Below are 19,266 nucleotides of genomic sequence, written 5' to 3' on the forward strand. Positions count from 1 at the left end.
AAAAAAAAGGAACATCCATAAAACAAGCCTCCACCATGGACCCCCACCCCCCCAGCTAATCACACCTCTGCTCCGGGTAAACTGGGGTAAAACTCACCGGCTCACAAGGCTCACAAGGCCCACAAGGCTCCCGCGCCGCCGGTCTCCGCGGTCTCCGCGCCTGTCCCCGACACCGGACTCTTCGCGCGCACCCTCCCCCACGCACAGATACGCGTGACGTAAGACGCGCGTGTACGCCAGTCAAGTGCAGGCATCTGCGCTTTCGTTCTGCGCATGTGTCCCGATGCAAAATCAAATCAGAGCGTAGGAATACAATTTTTACACGAATAACCCTGTGAATCTGGACGCACCAGGAGGGCCACTTGATTTCATTAGGCGGGCCGGATTTGGCCCGCGGGCCGTAGTTTGGGGACCCCTGGTTTAACTTATACCTGAAACCCTAAGCTGCCATAAATAACATTTCAAGTTACTTTAAGTGTCCGAGAATGCAGCCTGCATTCAGACAAGTCACTCCTCTTCCTCGCCCTTCACTTTTACGCTCACCCTGTACTCGCAGCAATCACAATGCACTCACACTGACCACCATGCACTCACACCATTCACCCGCTCACCCTGCACTCACAGTCCTGCACTCGCAATGCACTTCTGCTGTTTACCCTGTACCTCACCTTGCACTCACGTCACACTTCACTCACCTGTACCCCTCACTGCTCAATCTGCAATCTCACTCAAATAAGCCCATCACTAACCATGCATTCTTTCGTCTAAATCTGTACTTACATATGGTCACGTCACTCACCCTACAGTCACTCCTCTTACCCTACTCTCACACTGTAGCATCATTCACTGTGCACTCTTTAATCTATGCCTACTCAGGACCATGAACTTTTCAACAGTAGGCACAGTATTTCCAGAATGGATGACTGATGACTGTGCAGTAATCACCAAGGTGGGATCATGAACAAAAGTAATACCATATAGGGACCTTCAGAGAGATGAAAAACAAAATAGCGTGCATATCTTTCACCTCTTAAGCCATTGCTGAGCGCTGCATCCTATTGCACAATAAGTTGCATGCACCCCAGTCAGTGGTCCTCGTGCACAACATGGAATGGGAACGCTTCTAACATAGCATCAAAACAAATACAACGCCCTTCCACCCACACAACCTATACATCTTGTAGCTTGCTACTCATGTAGGCAAGCACTTTAGTGCTCCACCTACGGGTAGTAGGTCTTCTATAAATATAACAATACAATAAATTCAAAACCGCTCCATCCCCTGTCTTCTTGGCTCTGTCCTTTAGCTCCTGCCGCCTTGCAGTCGTCCATTCAGTTCATGCCTTCTTGCATCTGCCTTCAACTCCTGAATTCTTGGCTCTCATCCTCCTCATCCAACCTTTTGAGTGATTACCTGCTCAATGCCATCCCTTCTGCTATTTCCTTCTTGTATCTCTCCCTTGAGTACTTACCTTCTTGCATCCTCCAGTGCCTGCCTTCAAGTATCCCTTACTCCAGCTCTCTACATAAGTTGGTATGTTCAAGGTACCGTAGTGTTTAGTAATAATACTTTGTATTTTCCTTCGATTTAGGCAGTAATGGTGGAACAAAACCCACAATTACAATCTTTGTGGTGTACACAACATATTCTTACTGCTACCTTCATAGTCGTGCACTCTAATACAAGATTGATTTTCTACAATTACATTTTCCTCAAAGAAATGAGCAAACAGCCAAGAAAGTATTTAAGCGAGGCTCAAAAGCGGCAAATTAAATTAAAACACGAGCAGTTTAAAGGCAAACTCATGATAATTGAGTCTATGTTTCGATGTCCAGGTGATCATAGGGCATCCTCGTCATCTCGTGCATCATTACCATTAGGCGATGCAGATGCATCATCAACAGGAGGCAAAAGAAGCATTGCCACAATCACAATTGGTCACACCGCATGGCAAAACATTACAGTGCTCTGATCAAGCCACAGATGTACCTTTTACCATTAAAGCACCAATTGTGGCAGCACTGCAGGCAGCAACGATTATAATAAACATAGAAAGCAAAAGAAAAAGAGCTGTGTCAGCAGTGCCTCCATCTATTACAGACGGTGTTGGAGAAATTGCAAGTACACCAGCTACACCTACACTGCTACCAGTGACCGAAGAAAGTTCAGAAACTGAGAATACACCATCAGCAGATGAATCTCTGAGTCTAATATTACAAACAAGTGAAGGAAGTGTTGAAATTGTAAGTGCACCACATGTATCACTGCTGCTACCAGTGGCTAAAGAAAGTGACAAACCTACTAATGTGCAACTTGTTTCTGAAGTATTTCCAAACATTGAAGAAGAAACTGAAGACATTATGAGTAAGGATATGGAATTACATGTAGAAGAACTAGAATCAAGCAATAGTCAGTTTAGCCAGGATTTGTACCCGAGTGATAGAGGGAACTTTTTAGACAAACCTTGGCATGATATTGAGTTACGGAGGTTTGTCATTAGAAGCGGCCCATGCAAGCCTAGAGGACCCTTCCCACGGGATAATAAAAAAGGTGCTTTTCCACAAAGTACTTCTACAAAGAAAATAAGACTGGAGATAAGACTCCAAGACTTTGGTTGTGCTACTCTTTAACATTGGTCTCGCATTAGGATAGTTTGAGCTATTGGTATTGTAAATGAATTTTTTTTAATTTATGTGTTGGTTTTGAAAATAGCGAAATTAATAGCTTTGTCAGTTACAATGCCAATAGTAACTGGTGGTAATGGTAATAGTGGATGTGGTGGTGGATGTGGTGCTAGATGTGGTGGATGTGGTGGGTTTGGTGGTGGATGTGGTGGTGGTGGATGTGGTAGGGTAGTTTGTTGCACAAAGTTGACCGCAAGTTAGTTCCATTATATTGTGCAAAGAATTAGCGCGGGGCTCTGTGACAGCCTATCCACTCCCTAACCAGGAGCTTCTTTACACCAGTTTTATAGCCAATCATGACCTCCATGCTTCATTTCCTCCAGCTGCCACGCGTACATCCCTAACCAAAATGACGCCTCCCCTTCACACAAAGCCAACCAAAAACTGAAGGTCTGGGGCCAACAGTAGATGAGGCGGGAGAATCATCAGCGCAGTATCATCCATGGCTCAGTGCAGAAAGGGAGTAAAAGCTTACTCACACCGCTGCATCAGTGTTCAGTAGTTACTATCAGAAAATGGTTATCTCCGCACTGGCAGTGTGCATGTCCTAAAGCACGAAGAGCAAACCTGTTGGTGATTAGTGAAAGCTGACTCCGAGCGTACGACAGCAGCCTAAAGTCACTAGGCCCAATTGACACCAGAAAATCTTCTCCTCGGCCACCGCAGTGCAAATTATGGGAAGTCCAAACAGAGCACAGACCCGGTGTGGACACTGCAACCTACGCCGAAACAACACAACTGCTAAGGTGAAGTTTAGCTGCTACAACAATAATGCTTCAACCCCTGCTCCAGAGCTGATACACTGAGCACCGTAGTCATTCGTCTGTCACAAAACACGTAGAATGCGGCACTGCAAAAATGGGTTACTCAAAAGACACACACAGCAATAGTTCTCCGCAGGGCCGGAATGGCGTTCAGTTTTTACTCACGGAAAGGAAACTAAACGAGTGCTGTAATGAACCCACGGTTCAAACACAGGACAGAAAATATCCACGTTATGCATTTCCTCAAGACCCTGAGCATGCCCCTACCTCGTCTATCTATTACCAGCGTTAACAAACAAGCATTTACAATGCAATGGTCTCGGCATTATTAAAGGTAGAGCTATTGGCATTGCTCTTGACTTTTTTTTAAAATCATAAATAAATGGCATTGTCATTTACATTGCCAATAGCTTAATCGTTTGCATATGCGAGACCTATTGCATTAGCACCCACACACAGAGTAGGTAGTAGAGTGAGTAGTTGATAGTGAGTAGGAGAGAGTTATTAGTAAAGAGTATTAGAGAGCGAGTAGTAAAAAGTGAAAGAGTGAGTATTACATAGTCAGAGAGTGAGGCAGGATATAAGTCCCTTGTAGGTTGATATTAAACACAATCGTTTTCTCAAGCACAGTGCAAGTGCTATAAAGTTGAAACCTAAAATGAGTACCAGGCATTAGCAAACGATCACCTGAATGGAAATGTACAAATTTGCACTTTAGCCCTGACAAATTTGGTGGAAACCGGATACTGTAAAATATTCAAAATATGCATGTTCACAAACGGACGCCCTCAACACTCTGCCCTCTGCCCTCAACACTCTGCCCTCAACACTCTGCATTCTGCCCTCAACACTCTGCCCTGTCCTCAACCCTCTGCCCTCTGCCCTCAACACTCTGCTCTCAATACTCTGCCCTCAACACTCTGCCCTCAACACTCTGCCCTCAACCCTCTGCCCTCAACACTCTGCCCTCAACCCTCTGCCCTCAACACTCTGCCCTCTGCCCTCTTCCCTCATCGCTCTGCCCTCTGCTGTCTGCCCTCAACACTCTGCCCTCAACACTCTGCCCTCAACTCTCTGCCCTCAACTCTCTGCCCTCAACACTCTGCCCTCAACACTCTGCCCTCAACACTCTGCCCTCAACACTCTGCCCTCAACGCTCTGTCCTCTGCCCTCAACACGCTGCCCTCTGCCCTCAGCCCTCAACACTCTGCCTCAACACTCTGCCCTCAGCCCTCTGCCCTCAACCCTCAACACTCTGCCCTCAACACTGCCCTCAACACTCTGCCCTCAACACTCTGCCCCCAACACTCTGCCCTCTGCCCTCAACCCTCTGCCCTCAACCCTCTGCCCTCAGCACCCTGCCCTCAACACTCTGCCCTCAACACTCTGCCCTCAACACTCTGCCCTCAACACTCTGCACTCTGCCCTCAACACTCTGCACTCTGCCCTCAACACTCTGCCCTCAACACTCTGCCCTCAACACTCTGCATTCTGCCCTTAACACTCTGTCCTCAACACTCTGCCCTTAACACTCTGCCCTCAACAATCTGCCCTCTGCCCTCAACACTCTTCCCAACACTCTGCCCTCTGCCCTCAACACTCTGCCCTCAACCCTCTGCCCTAAATACTCTGCCCTCAACACTCTGCCCTCAATACTCTGCCCTCAACTCTCTGCCCTCAACACTCGGCCCTCAACACTCAACTCTCTACCCTCAACACTCTGCCCTCAACACTCTGCCATCTGCCCATTAACACTCTGGCCTCGGCACTCTGCCCTCAACACTCTGCCCTCTGCCCTCAACACTCTGCCCTCAACACTCTGCCCTCAACACTCTGCCCTCTGCCCTAAACACTCTGCCCTCTGCCCTAAACACTATGCCCTCAACACTCTGCCCTCTACACTCTGCCCCTCTGCCCCCAACACTCTGCCCCTCTGCCCTCAACACTCTGCCCTCAACACTCTGCACTCAACGCTCTGCCCTCAACTCTCTGCCCTCAACACTCTGCCCTCAACACTCTGCCCTCAACACTCTGCCCTCAGCACTCTGCCCTCTGCCCTCAACACTCTGCCCTCAACACTCTGCCCACTGCCCTCAACACTCTGCCCTCTGCCCTCAACACTCTGCCCTCAACACTCTGCCCTCAACTCTCTGCCTTCTGCCCACTGCCCTCAACACTCTGCTTACTGCCCTCAACACTCTGCCCTCAACACTCTGCCCTCAACACTCTGCCCTCAACACTCTGCCCTCAACACTCTGCCCCTCTGCCCTCAACACTTTGCCCTCAACACTCAGCCCTCTGCCCTCAACAGCCTGCCCTCTGCCCTCAACACTCTGCCGGCAACACTCTGCCCTCAACACTCTGCCCTCAACACTCTGCCCTCAACACTCTGCCCTCAACACTCGGCACTCTGCCCTCAACACTCTGCCCTCAACACTCTGCCCTCTACACTCTGCCCTCAACACTCTGCCTTCAACACTCTGTACTCTGCCCTCAACACTCTGCCCTCAACACTCTGCCCTCTGCCCTCAAAACTCTGCCCTCAGCACTCTGCACTCAACACTCTGCCCTCAACACACTGCCCTCTGCCCTCAACACTCTGCCCTCAACACTGCTCACACCACATCATCAGAGCTGTGTGAATAATAACAGCTGTGAGCCCATGCCTGAGGTGCATCATCAGAGCTGTGTGAATAATAACTGCAGGCAGCCTGTGCCTGAGGTGCATCATCAGAGCTGTGTGAATAATAACAGCTGTCAGCACGTGCCTGAGATGCATCATCAGAGCTGTGTGAATAATAACTGCATCAGCCCCGTGCCTGAGGTGCATCATCAGAGCTGTGTGAATAATAACAGCTGTGAGCCCCGTGCCTGAGGTGCATCATCAGAGCTGCGTGAATAATAACAGTGTCAGCCCCGTGCCTGAGGTGCATCATCAGAGCTGTGTGAATAATAACTGCAGGCAGCCCCGTGCCTGAGGTGCATCATCAGAGCTGTGTGAATAATAACAGATGTGAGCCCGTGCCTGAGGTGCATCATCAGAGCTGTGTGAATAATAACTGTCAGCCCCGTGCCTGAGGTGCATCACCAGAGCTGTGTGAATAATAACTGTCAGCCCCGTGCCTGAGGTGCATCATCAGAGCTGTGTGAATAATAACTGCGTCAGCCCCGTGCCTGAGGTGCATCATCAGAGCTGTGTGAATAATAACAGCTGTCAGCCCGTGCCTGTGGTGCATCATCAGAGCTGTGTGAATAATAACTGCAGGCAGCCCTGTGGCTGAAGTGCATCATCAGAGCTGTGTGAATAATAACTGCGTCAGCCCCGTGCCTGAGGTGCATCATCAGAGCTGTGTGAATAATAACTGCAGGCAGCCCCGTGCCTGAAATGTATCATCAGAGCTGTGTGAATAATAACTGCATCAGCCCCGTGCCTGAGGTCCATCATCAAAGCTGTGAGAATAATAAATAAATAAATGATAGGTACGCACTTATATAGCGCACGACTACCCGGAGGCATCTCAACACTTGTACATATACCGCTGAGGAACCCTTCCTGGCCTTTCCCTGTGAGGAGCCCACTCATAGGCACCCCCAAGGTGAAGTCAGGCATCCTCAGCGTTGTTGGGGCCGTTGTAGAGATTAAGCAAGCTATTGTCCAGAGGTGCAGAGTGGGGCTCATGATCAGAATAGGCACGAGGCAAGAATAATCAGGTCCGAGGAAACTGAGCCTGAGACCCGCCGAGGCAGGAATTGAACCCTGGTACCGGCCAGACTACTGCATCAGGTTCTGCCGCGCTAACCATTGAGCCACACTTCTCTACTGTTAACAGCTGTGAGCCCGTGCCTGAGGTGCATCATCAGAGCTGTGTGAATAATAACAGCTGTGAGCCCGTGCCTGAGGTGCATCATCAGAGCTGTGTGAATAATAACAGCTGTCAGCCCTTGCCTGAGGTGCATCATCCAAGCTGTGTGAATAATAACTGCGTCAGAGCCCGTGCCTGAGGTGCATCATCAGAGCAGTGTGAATAATAACAGCTGTGAGCCCCGTGCCTGAGGTGCATCATCGGAGCTGTGTGAATAATAACAGCGTCAGCCCCGTGCCTGAGGTGCATCATCAGAGCTGTGTGAATAATAACTGCAGGCAGCTCCGTGCCTGAGGTGCATCATCAGAGCTGTGTGAATAATAACAGCTGTGAGCCCGTGCCTGAGGTGCATTATCAGAGCTGTGTGGATAATAACTGCGTCAGCCCCGTGCCTGAGATGCATCATCAGAGCTGTGTGAATAATAACTGCGTCAGCCTCGTGCCTGAGGTTCATCATCAGAGCTGTGTGAATATTGACAGCTGTGAGCCCCGTGCGGCGGGGGCAGGGAGCTGGCTGCTGAAAACCATTGTGCAGAGCCTTAAGTGAAGAGAGGAGAGGTGCCCTCAACTCTGCCCTCAACACTCTGCCCTCAACACTCTGCCCTCAACACTCTGCCCTCAACACTCGGCACTCTGCCCTCAACACTCTGCCCTCAACACTCTGCCCTCTACACTCTGCCCTCAACACTCTGCCTTCAACACTCTGTACTCTGCCCTCAACACTCTGCCCTCAACACTCTGCCCTCTGCCCTCAAAACTCTGCCCTCAGCACTCTGCACTCAACACTCTGCCCTCAACACTCTGCCCTCAACACTCTGCTCACACCACATCATCAGAGCTGTGTGAATAATAACAGCTGTGAGCCCATGCCTGAGGTGCATCATCAGAGCTGTGTGAATAATAACTGCAGGCAGCCTGTGCCTGAGGTGCATCATCAGAGCTGTGTGAATAATAACAGCTGTCAGCACGTGCCTGAGATGCATCATCAGAGCTGTGTGAATAATAACTGCATCAGCCCCGTGCCTGAGGTGCATCATCAGAGCTGTGTGAATAATAACAGCTGTGAGCCCCGTGCCTGAGGTGCATCATCAGAGCTGCGTGAATAATAACAGTGTCAGCCCCGTGCCTGAGGTGCATCATCAGAGCTGTGTGAATAATAACTGCAGGCAGGCCCGTGCCTGAGGTGCATCATCAGAGCTGTGTGAATAATAACAGATGTGAGCCCGTGCCTGAGGTGCATCATCAGAGCTGTGTGAATAATAACTGTCAGCCCCGTGCCTGAGGTGCATCACCAGAGCTGTGTGAATAATAACTGTGTCAGCCCCGTGCCTGAGGTGCATCATCAGAGCTGTGTGAATAATAACTGCGTCAGCCCCGTGCCTGAGGTGCATCATCAGAGCTGTGTGAATTATAACAGCTGTGAGCCCGTGCCTGTGGTGCATCATCAGAGCTGTGTGAATAATAACTGCAGGCAGCCCTGTGGCTGAAGTGCATCATCAGAGCTGTGTGAATAATAACTGCGTCAGCCCCGTGCCTGAGGTGCATCATCAGAGCTGTGTGAATAATAACTGCAGGCAGCCCCGTGCCTGAAATGTATCATCAGAGCTGTGTGAATAATAACTGCATCAGCCCCGTGCCTGAGGTCCATCATCAAAGCTGTGAGAATAATAAATAAATAAATGATAGGTACGCACTTATATAGCGCACGACTACCCGGAGGCATCTCAACACTTGTACATATACCGCTGAGGAACCCTTCCTGGCCTTTCCCTGTGAGGAGCCCACTCATAGGCACCCCCAAGGTGAAGTCAGGCATCCTCAGCGTTGTTGGGGCCGTTGTAGAGATTAAGCAAGCTATTGTCCAGAGGTGCAGAGTGGGGCTCATGATCAGAATAGGCACGAGGCAAGAATAATCAGGTCCGAGGAAACTGAGCCTGAGACCCGCCGAGGCAGGAATTGAACCCTGGTACCGGCCAGACTACTGCATCAGGTTCTGCCGCGCTAACCATTGAGCCACACTTCTCTACTGTTAACAGCTGTGAGCCCGTGCCTGAGGTGCATCATCAGAGCTGTGTGAATAATAACAGCTGTGAGCCCGTGCCTGAGGTGCATCATCAGAGCTGTGTGAATAATAACAGCTGTCAGCCCTTGCCTGAGGTGCATCATCCAAGCTGTGTGAATAATAACTGCGTCAGAGCCCGTGCCTGAGGTGCATCATCAGAGCAGTGTGAATAATAACAGCTGTGAGCCCCGTGCCTGAGGTGCATCATCGGAGCTGTGTGAATAATAACAGCGTCAGCCCCGTGCCTGAGGTGCATCATCAGAGCTGTGTGAATAATAACTGCAGGCAGCTCCGTGCCTGAGGTGCATCATCAGAGCTGTGTGAATAATAACAGCTGTGAGCCCGTGCCTGAGGTGCATTATCAGAGCTGTGTGGATAATAACTGCGTCAGCCCCGTGCCTGAGATGCATCATCAGAGCTGTGTGAATAATAACTGCGTCAGCCTCGTGCCTGAGGTTCATCATCAGAGCTGTGTGAATATTGACAGCTGTGAGCCCCGTGCGGCGGGGGCAGGGAGCTGGCTGCTGAAAACCATTGTGCAGAGCCTTAAGTGAAGAGAGGAGAGGTGCGTCCAGCTACTGTGAGGCGGCCTTCTTAGATGCGGACACGAGAGGAGTCTTGGCCGTGCCTGTAATCCTGACAGCGGCACGGGGCTGTGTGCTCAGCTAGATACTGCCCAACTCGCTGTGTGGAGAGATCGGGGGCAGCTGCAGTTACCCCTTATGTGCAAGTAATCACCGAAGCCTACCAAAGCCCGTGAGGCCACAAGCATCCCTCAGACACGGGGACATGAGCGCCTGCAGAGCCAGAAGACACACAACCACGTTTCTCCGAGGCGAGGTAGGAATGCCTCGGAGAAACCAGTGTCTTTTTGCGATACGGGGGCGTGGTTTTCGTTCTCTCCTCTTCCCATTGGCTGGAAGGTAAAATTGCAGCCAATGGGAAGAGGAGAGAAAGTAAATAGAAAGAACCTAAAAAACACGGCCCCGAATCTCCAAAAGACGGGGCTTAAAGGGAATGACGCCCCTCTCCTCCAATGGCTGGCCAGCATTTACTAGGCCAGGCAATGGAGAAGAGCGGCGGGTTCCAAGCCCCCTCTAAGAAACATGAAATCTTCGGGCTCCGCCACATGGCTTACAGCAGTGCGACGAGTCCTCGACCTAAAAAAAATAGAGTGAAAATACAGTCAAAAAATGGGTCAACCCAGAACCGGGAAACACGAAGAGATTGCCATAAAGTGGAGTGATGGTGAAGGATATCCTGGCGTGAAAACCGGACGTTTGGGAGCGTGAAGCCGGTCGTGGGGCGGGACTTCCGCCTTCTCCGGGAAGCCCGCGCCCACGGAGTGCCTGGCAGAGCAGCAGTGGTGACGCGGAGCTCCCATGCCTGAGGGAGAGCCCCGTGATGGCTGCACACGTAAGGAGGAACAGCGGAGTCCTGACTGTGACGGAGCCTGTAGCTCGGTGAGTGGGGCTTAGTTGTAGGGGGGGTCTGTGTGTGTGCGCGCGAGCGATTGCAGGAGGCTGGCTTAGTTGTACCAAGGCTGGGGGAGTGGTGGTGTGGGGGTGTGTGTGTGTGTGTCTGTGTGTGTGTGTGTGTGTGCGTGTGCGCGATTGCGAGAGGCTGACTTGTCTGAGAACCGGAAGAGGAGATGGGCACAGCGCAAGCCTGTACGTGCGCGCACACATGCTGAAATCGCCGACGGCCCTGCGCGTGTCCATCCCTTGTCCCACATTCCCAGCAAGTGGATAACAATAAGGGCTTCGCTGGACCAGCAGAGCTTTGCGCTGCTTACACCAGCTCAACCTAAAAATGGGCAGTGCATACTGTGAACCTTGTTGGCTTTTTGGAGATAGAAAAAGTTCATCCTATCAGCAAGCATAGGCTAATGGTATAAAAGATTTGCAAGGCATGTCTCTAAAAATCAAAGAACATGAAATGACATGCTCACAATTAGCGGCTTGCGCTGTACATAGAAGATGGAGGCAGGATGAGACAATCAATACACAACTGGAATCAGACTACAAACAGCAGGTGAACTATTGGACACAAATTCTGAATAGTATCACTGATGTTACACTTTTGTTGTCAACTTGCAATTTACCTTTCAGAAGACATCGAGACAAACTGAAAGAAAAAGATGGTGGGAACTTTCTGGCAGTCTTTAAACTTTTGGCCAAATATGATCCTATTTTAAACCATCTGATTACAAAAGAGAGTAGAGTTAAATACTCGAGTCCTGCTATTCAAAACAAGCTTATTGAAATGCTTTCAAATAAAGTACAAAACGAGATAGTAAGTGAAATAAAAAATGCACCATTTTACTCCGTTATAAAAAAGAAGACCAATTACTCCTGGTTATCCGATATGTAACACTGTGCCGCAATACTGAAGAAATTCCAACTGAAATCAAAATTAATGAAAGCTTTGTTGGTTTCTATAACATTACAGACCAAAGTGCTGAGGGGATAGCAACAGAACGTGTAAACCTTATAGAGGACAAAGGCCTAATGCTTAATAAATGTAGAGGTCAGCACAATGAGTGGTATATATAGTGGAGTGCAAACCAGAATACGACAGAAAGAACCCAATGCAGTCTATGTACACTGTGCTGCTCATAATCTAAATTTAGTGTTGAATGACGCCTGCATGCACATTCCTGAGATTGCAGAATTTTTTGACATTATACAGAAGGTGTATTTATTTTTCAAAAAACAATCAGAGAGAGAGAGGGTGAGAGACACTCTTAGTCCCCCGGGTTAGTTGTACAAAACAAAAGAAGAGTGTCTTATGCAAGGTGTCTCTGAAGAGAAACACAGAGGCAAAGACTGTGAGGAAAGACTATAGAAAGATACCCTCTTGTTGACACATTGGAAACCTTCAAGGTTGTTATGAGAAGCCCTCACTCACCAACCTGGTTGGTGACATGCTTCATCATCGGGCCCACCAGGAGAAGCCGAGTGACTCCCTGGTGTGCTACAACGCCAGATTACTGCGGAGCTGGATTTCGTGACAGTGATGTGAAAAGTGATGTTAAAAATGTCCAATACTGTACCAACCAAAATGATTTATTTACTGGTCAGTTTTGACATGGTTAAAAAGGTTATGTGTGGAAAAACTACACCAATTATGATGGGAGTTTCCACTTAAAGTGGGGTCAACATGTTTCTGCCCTTTATAGGCGTACGTATTACATGGGCATTCGTCAGGACCATGTAGCGTGTACCTTGGCGGTATGGGCGCGCTAAGGCCCACCCTAACCAAAGGACGTGAAAGTTAAAAATTGTGCTATGTGTAAAAAGGTGCAAAACAAAACACAAACCACAAGTTGTGGGATTTACCTCCACTCAGAGGAACCTGTATAGTCTGGGAAAACAAGAAAGACAAACATACATGTAGGACAAAACATATAGTTAATGTTTGATATTTTATGGTTGTCAGGACAGTCTCTGTGTTTAAAACGCTATAGATTGGTCTAAAGATAGACCTGGTGCCATAAAACTATTTTAGTGCCAGAAGCGCTGTATGGTTGCCACAGGGGCATTACAGGCGTGTGGACATGCACTATGGCGAAAGAAATGCAGGCCGTAGGACAGAGCGGCTATATTACAGCACTCGTGGATAGCGATCAATAGACCAATGGTTTTGGCCTCAGGTGCTAACTCCTACACGTTGTAGGGTGACACACAAGTGATGGATTGAAAGATCTCACTTGTGTAGTAAAAGATCCACGCCCCATGGGTCTCGGGAGGGGGGTGGAGGCGAAAATGGCACACCCTGTAAGTAAGGATAAAGGAAAGAAAAGCCTCGTAAATTTGCACGGCTGACAGAGGTGACAGACAGGGAAATTACTTAGCTCAAAGTTACTGATGCGAAGAATCTTACGCCCGCAACGCCTGGCACCCGCTTGGCACCTAGCTGCTCCTGTTCTGGACCCCGTGGATGTGGGTCTCGGCGCCGGGGACGCTGATATGGAGTGCCGGTGGGTGTCGGGGTAGGCGGGGCAACTGTGGCCAATCGGAGGCCATCCTCAGAGAGAGGTTTGGAGGGAGGGACCAATCTGAGGCCGCTCTCAGAGCGAGGCTTGAGAAGCAAGCTCACTCGTGCTGGCTGTCTTCGGGGAGTAGTCGGAAGACCCGGGCCGGCGTGAAAAAGAGGCTTGGTCCTTCGTTCACTCGGGAATTCGGGTTGGCTCCGAATTGCCGAACAGTGGCTGGGGAACCAGAGACTCATCTCCTAGTTGGTGGATGAATCGGGGACAATATTAATTATTAATTGATACTGTCTAGGGTGAAAGAAAAAGAAGAAATTGATTATATTAAAAATACAAAAAGGGGGGGTCAGACAACCCAGATTAAAAGAGATTTGTTATGTGAAAGGACAAAAGCGAGGGGTTCGCTTAATGGGAAGCCTTACTAGAGGCTGGTTGGAATAACTACAAAGTCTGGCACTGCTGTGGGCAAAAAGATGGTGGAGTGCCCCAGATATTTAGTTGGTATTCAGCGTTTCAGCACTGTGGACCAAGGGATCTGATCATTAAGGCCATCAAGGTGTGTACCCAGTCTGTACACCCAGCGTTGTTCTTTTTCAAACAGTATGCTTGCAGTGTTGGTTGATGATTCAATTTGCTCTATGATGGTCCATCTCAGGTCGTTTTGTGTATGGTTGTGTTGGATGAAGTGCTCGCTTAGTTTTGTGGTGATTTGCAGCATCTGATATTACTGCAATGCTCGCAAATACGTTGTTTGACTTTGCGAGTCGTCATACCAACGTACCTTTTCCCACATGTGCAGGTGATAAGGTATATGACGTTCATGGAATTGCAGTTGGTATGTTTCTTTTGGAACCATGTTTTCCCTGGTTCTAAGGAGAGTTCTTTTGTAGGGGTCGTTAAGTGACAAACGCTACAATTAGAACATGGGTAGTGCCCTACTATAGGAGGGAGGCCCCAGGCGTTATTGATAGAACTCGAGATTGGATGGTTCAGTTTACCGACCTTGGGTCGTGTATTAACCAGGGTATCTTTGAGTCTGGTTGCTTTTTGAAAGGAAAAAAGTGGTTTTTGCCAATCTTTCCTATTGCTCCTAATTATACTCTAGTGTTTGTTTACAGATTTTTAGGTCTCGTACCGAGCACAGCGCATCAGCGCTGTGTCTCCGCTAGAGATCTTTTGTTAGCGACTGTGCTTCCCAGGAGACAGTTTCGGCCACGCGCATCCTTCGAGCCGATTTGTAACTGGAACGCGCGCTGTGGCCAGGCGCTGTCTCCTGGGAAGCGCAAGCACCACACACGCATGCGCATACACACACACACGCATGCGCATACACACACACAAGCGCCCATGCACGCACGCACATACATACAGAGACACCCCCCCTGACACATACACACACACGCGCACACACACAAGTGCACCGAGGCCCCCCCTCCCCCTCCCCCTCCCCCGCCGTCACCGTCACCGTCGCATACACACACGAGCATACACGCACACACACACACACGTGCACCAAGCCCCTCCAGCCTTTTGAAACTTACCTGGGCAATGTCGGGGACTCTTCTCTCAGCACGCGGCGGCCAACCTCCTGCTAGCGCGGCCCCGGGTCTCCACACCGCTCACAGGAGCCCCGGGCCGCGAGACGCATCGACTCCGCCTGCCTCCTCTTCCGGTCTGGACGTGGCCCCGCCCCCGTCACAGGCGACCGTGCCTGACTTCCGGGGCGGCCACTGCTGTTAATTGTGCACTGTTGAGCTTATATGCTGATATAGTTCTGACTGCTTTTTGAAGTACGGTGTGAGGGAGAAATTTTTACGGCACATTACTTGCAAATCGCCAAATGTTTTGAGCATTTTCTCAACCTTGCACCAAGTTTTCAAGAGGCTTTCCTGAATATTGCGTACAACGTAATAGAGGACAAAGTACTTCCCTCATTGCGGCTTCTTGTGAACGTTTAGCTTACAAAAACCTCATAAATAGAATGTGGTAAACTACCAAGCCTCAACACTGCAATATTAAATATAATTGTTTCAGGAAACCCTGGTTAACACTTAAGGAAGGTTTAGTGTTTTTAGGTCTCGTAGCGAACACTCCTTTGAGCCTCATCTTGCCTCACGATTGTCGCTACTTGCCTCTCCTGTAGAGGCTGCACCCCTTGCGTCTGCCGTTGTGCAGCAACGCCTTGTATGGGAATTGAAGTTCCTTCATATTGAATAATGTACCAGGTATCTCCACAACAGCATCTTCATGGCGGCAGGTGCATAATTAAGTGACAGGAATTTCCTATGAGAGGACTTTGGTACCGCGCATCCCGGAACTGAGGAGAAAGCACATTTCTTGGCTTCGGTTCTCCCAAAATGGTGAGAACTGTCGGCGTTTCATGCAAACTCAATGTTACAAATTCTCTCATTGTCATTTGGAGGCCTTTATGAGGGGAGAGTTGGTGAACAGCACTTTCGGATAGGTGTATGCCTTTAATACTTCTGGGAGCTCCTTCTTTTCAGAAAATGACTGTTTAGACTGGCACCATTCATACTGTCGCTGTTGCCTGCAGATACTATTCATGTTACCTCAGCATTAAAGTCTAAGTGGTTGGAGCCACTAATTACTGTTCGCCTGCAGCATTTTTCTAACAACTGATTGTGGTCATTATCCATCTTGAGGTGAAGTTAATTTCTTCAAGTTTCATGCTGATATCGTTTAAAAAAATGTTTTCAACTATAGCGTGAGAGGGAAATTTCTACGATGCAATATGCGCCAAGCATTAAGGGTTCCGAACAGTCTGTCAGCCTTGCACTGAATTTTTTAGCTTTCCATGCTATGGTATACAATGCACTAAAGGGCAGAACCCTTTCTTCACTGATGATAACTGTAATCGGTTACACTTATATGCTGAAATTGTTTTAACAACTTTTGAAGTGAGTTGTGATATGAGGGGAAGATTTCTGCGGTGCATTCCACGCCAACTGCCTCAAGCAATTCTGTCAGCCTTCCACTGAATCTTCAAGAGATTTCTTCATGATATTGCATACAACATAATAAAGGGCAGACTACTTCTCTCACTGCTGTTAATTGTGCACTGTTGAGCTTATATGCTGATATAGTTCTGACTGCTTTTTGAAGTACGGTGTGAGGGAGAAATTTTTACGGCACATTACTTGCAAATCGCCAAATGTTTTGAGCATTTTCTCAACCTTGCACCAAGTTTTCAAGAGGCTTTCCTGAATATGGCGTACAACGTAATAGAGGACAAAGTACTTCCCTCATTGCGGCTTCTTGTGAACGTTTAGCTTACAAAAACCTCATAAATAGAATGTGTTAAACTACCAAGCCTCAAATACTGCAATATTAAATATAATTGTTTCAGGAAACCCTGGTTAACACTTAAGGAAGGTTTAGTGTTTTTAGGTCTCGTAGCGAACACAGCGCGTCAGCGCTGTGTCTCCGCTAGAGATCTTTTGTTAGCGACGTTGCTTCCCAGGAGACAGTTTCGGCCACGCGCATCCTTCGAGCCGATTTGTAACTGGAACGCGCGCTGTGGCCAGGCGCTGTCTCCTGGGAAGCGCAAGCACCACACACGCATGCGCATACACACACACAAGCGCCCATGCACGCACGCACATACATACAGAGACACCCCCCCTGACACATACACACACACGCGCACACACACAAGTGCACCAAGGCCCCCCCTCCCCCTCCCCCGCCGTCACCGTCGCATACACACACGAGCATACACGCACACACACACACACAAGTGCACCAAGCCCCTCCAGCCTTTTGAAACTTACCTGGGCAATGTCGGGGACTCTTCTCTCAGCACGCGGCGGCCAACCTCCTGCTAGCGCGGCCCCGGGTCTCCACACCGCTCACAGGAGCCCCGGGCCGCGAGACGCATCGCTCCGCCTGCCTCCTCTTCCGGTCTGGACGTGGCCCCGCCCCCGTCACAGGTGACCGTGCCTGACTTCCGGGGCGGCCGCGGCGGACTTCCGGGGGCATTAACCTTTGGTGGCCGATTTCTCCCCAGCAAGGGATATGCAAATTCTCACCAGGGTAAGATCTCTCTGAGCTTCTGAGGTTGAAATCAAAAGTTTATCAACAGGGGGAGGAGCCAAGATGGCGACCGGAGCGGACCTGTAGGCTCCCGGCTCCGCCAGTCCGTTTTTGCCGTGCTGACATCCTGATTCCAATCCTGGCACACTCGACGGCAGATTGTGTGCGAAACGGCGCTGATCACGGCGGTGCTCTCCCGGACCCTGGACCTGCCCGGCAGCCGAAGATATTTGCCTCCTAGCTCCCGGCCCTGGACCCCGCTCCCGTGGGCTCCTCCTTCCGTGCCTCTGGGACCTGCTGCCGGCCGGAGTGCTCCGCCGGCGCTGGCTGCAGTGAAACCGGCGTGGCCCCTGCGAGGCGCTGCCCGAGCCTAGTCACCTGGGATAGCACGATGTGGACTGAGAGAGGGCAGTGTTTACGGAGCTGTGGACCCCCATCGTAGCGGAGCCTTTGTCTGAGGCGGCAGGTACGGGGAGAGGACTGTCCGGCCATTTTGGGTCGCACTTCGTTTATTGACCCCATGCCTCGCTACCCGTGACTGCCGAGGGGCGTCTGACCTGCACGGATTGTCTTTGGGGCACGGAGCGTAATAATCAGCCAGCGACTACAGGGGGGTGCGCTGGTGCTCTCCTACAACCGGTGCCCGTCGTGGAACCTGGTCACGATGGCTCAGTGCGCCCCCATGTCTTGTGGGGAGCTGAGCCCGTCCACGCCAGAGACCAGTGCTGCCCTGGCTACAGGGGAACCCGAGATTCGAGGGATCCCCCGGGGACACAAGACCCAGGGGCTACAGCCTGTGATTTCCCTTGGCGCTGTCCTGTCAGCCCTGCGTGACCTCCGCTCAGAAGTGCGCCACTGCTACCGGGAACTGGGGGACAAGCTGGACCGCATGGCATCTACGTTGGGCTGGGGCACTAATGCCTCGGATTTGCAAAGCTGCCGCCTGCCATTGCCTGCACCGTGTGGGGCGCCGACGATCTCTCCTGCATGCTGCACATCTGAGCTCACTGTCTATTTCGCTGACGCCCAGGATTACCAGCCTGATGACTCCCCTCGGGACACTTTGTTTCCCCTCCAAGAGATGCGTGCAACATTGTGGCCAGACTCTCTATTGTGTGTGCCTCTAGAACTGTCTGCAACGTCGCGGCTGCCTTCTCCTCCTGCGCTGTGCCTCTTGCCTATCCTGAATAAAACATCGTGTACTCCTGGTGTACTTATGGAACGTTCTGCTGCACTCGACGGACTCCCTGATGTCTCATCGTGGCCATTTTGTGCTCCTTTATTGTTGTCCTCTGTCCTCTCGCCATTTTGCTCCTTTGTTCTGTGGTGGGCGGGCCTCTCTTGGGCAACGCGTCTGAGTGAGTATCCACGTTCGGGTCAGGGCTAGGCTGCTTTTCCTGTTGTTGACTGCTGGGCTGGTGGACCGGGATTTGGGGATGTATCTTGTGTCCAGATTACTTGATCGCTGTTGCTTACTGCTTCGCTCCTACAATGCCTTAATGCTTGCCGTTTATCCTGAACTTGGGGTGGAAGATGTATTACGACTGGCGGGGACCGGGTTGCCTGGAATTGAACCTCCTCCTGTCCTCTTTTTTGTCTTTGAGAGTTGCAGATTAGGGTGTCCTTCTCTCCCTCTCTATATCACATGGTACGTTTTTTTCTTCCTTTCTTTCTCCTTCTTTCTTCTCGCTATATTTCGGGTTTATTGGGCGACAGACACACTGCTGGGGGGGGGGCAGGCCGTAGCCTCCGCATGCGTGTAGGGTGGGGGGTTAGTAGTTAGAACTTAGTCATTATTTCTATGGTGCCTTTTTTTATTCCTATTTTTTATTTTCACTTTCGGTC

Source organism: Lissotriton vulgaris, chromosome 5 (genome assembly GCF_964263255.1).
Source record: "Lissotriton vulgaris chromosome 5, aLisVul1.2, whole genome shotgun sequence".
Taxonomy (NCBI): domain Eukaryota; kingdom Metazoa; phylum Chordata; class Amphibia; order Caudata; family Salamandridae; genus Lissotriton; species Lissotriton vulgaris.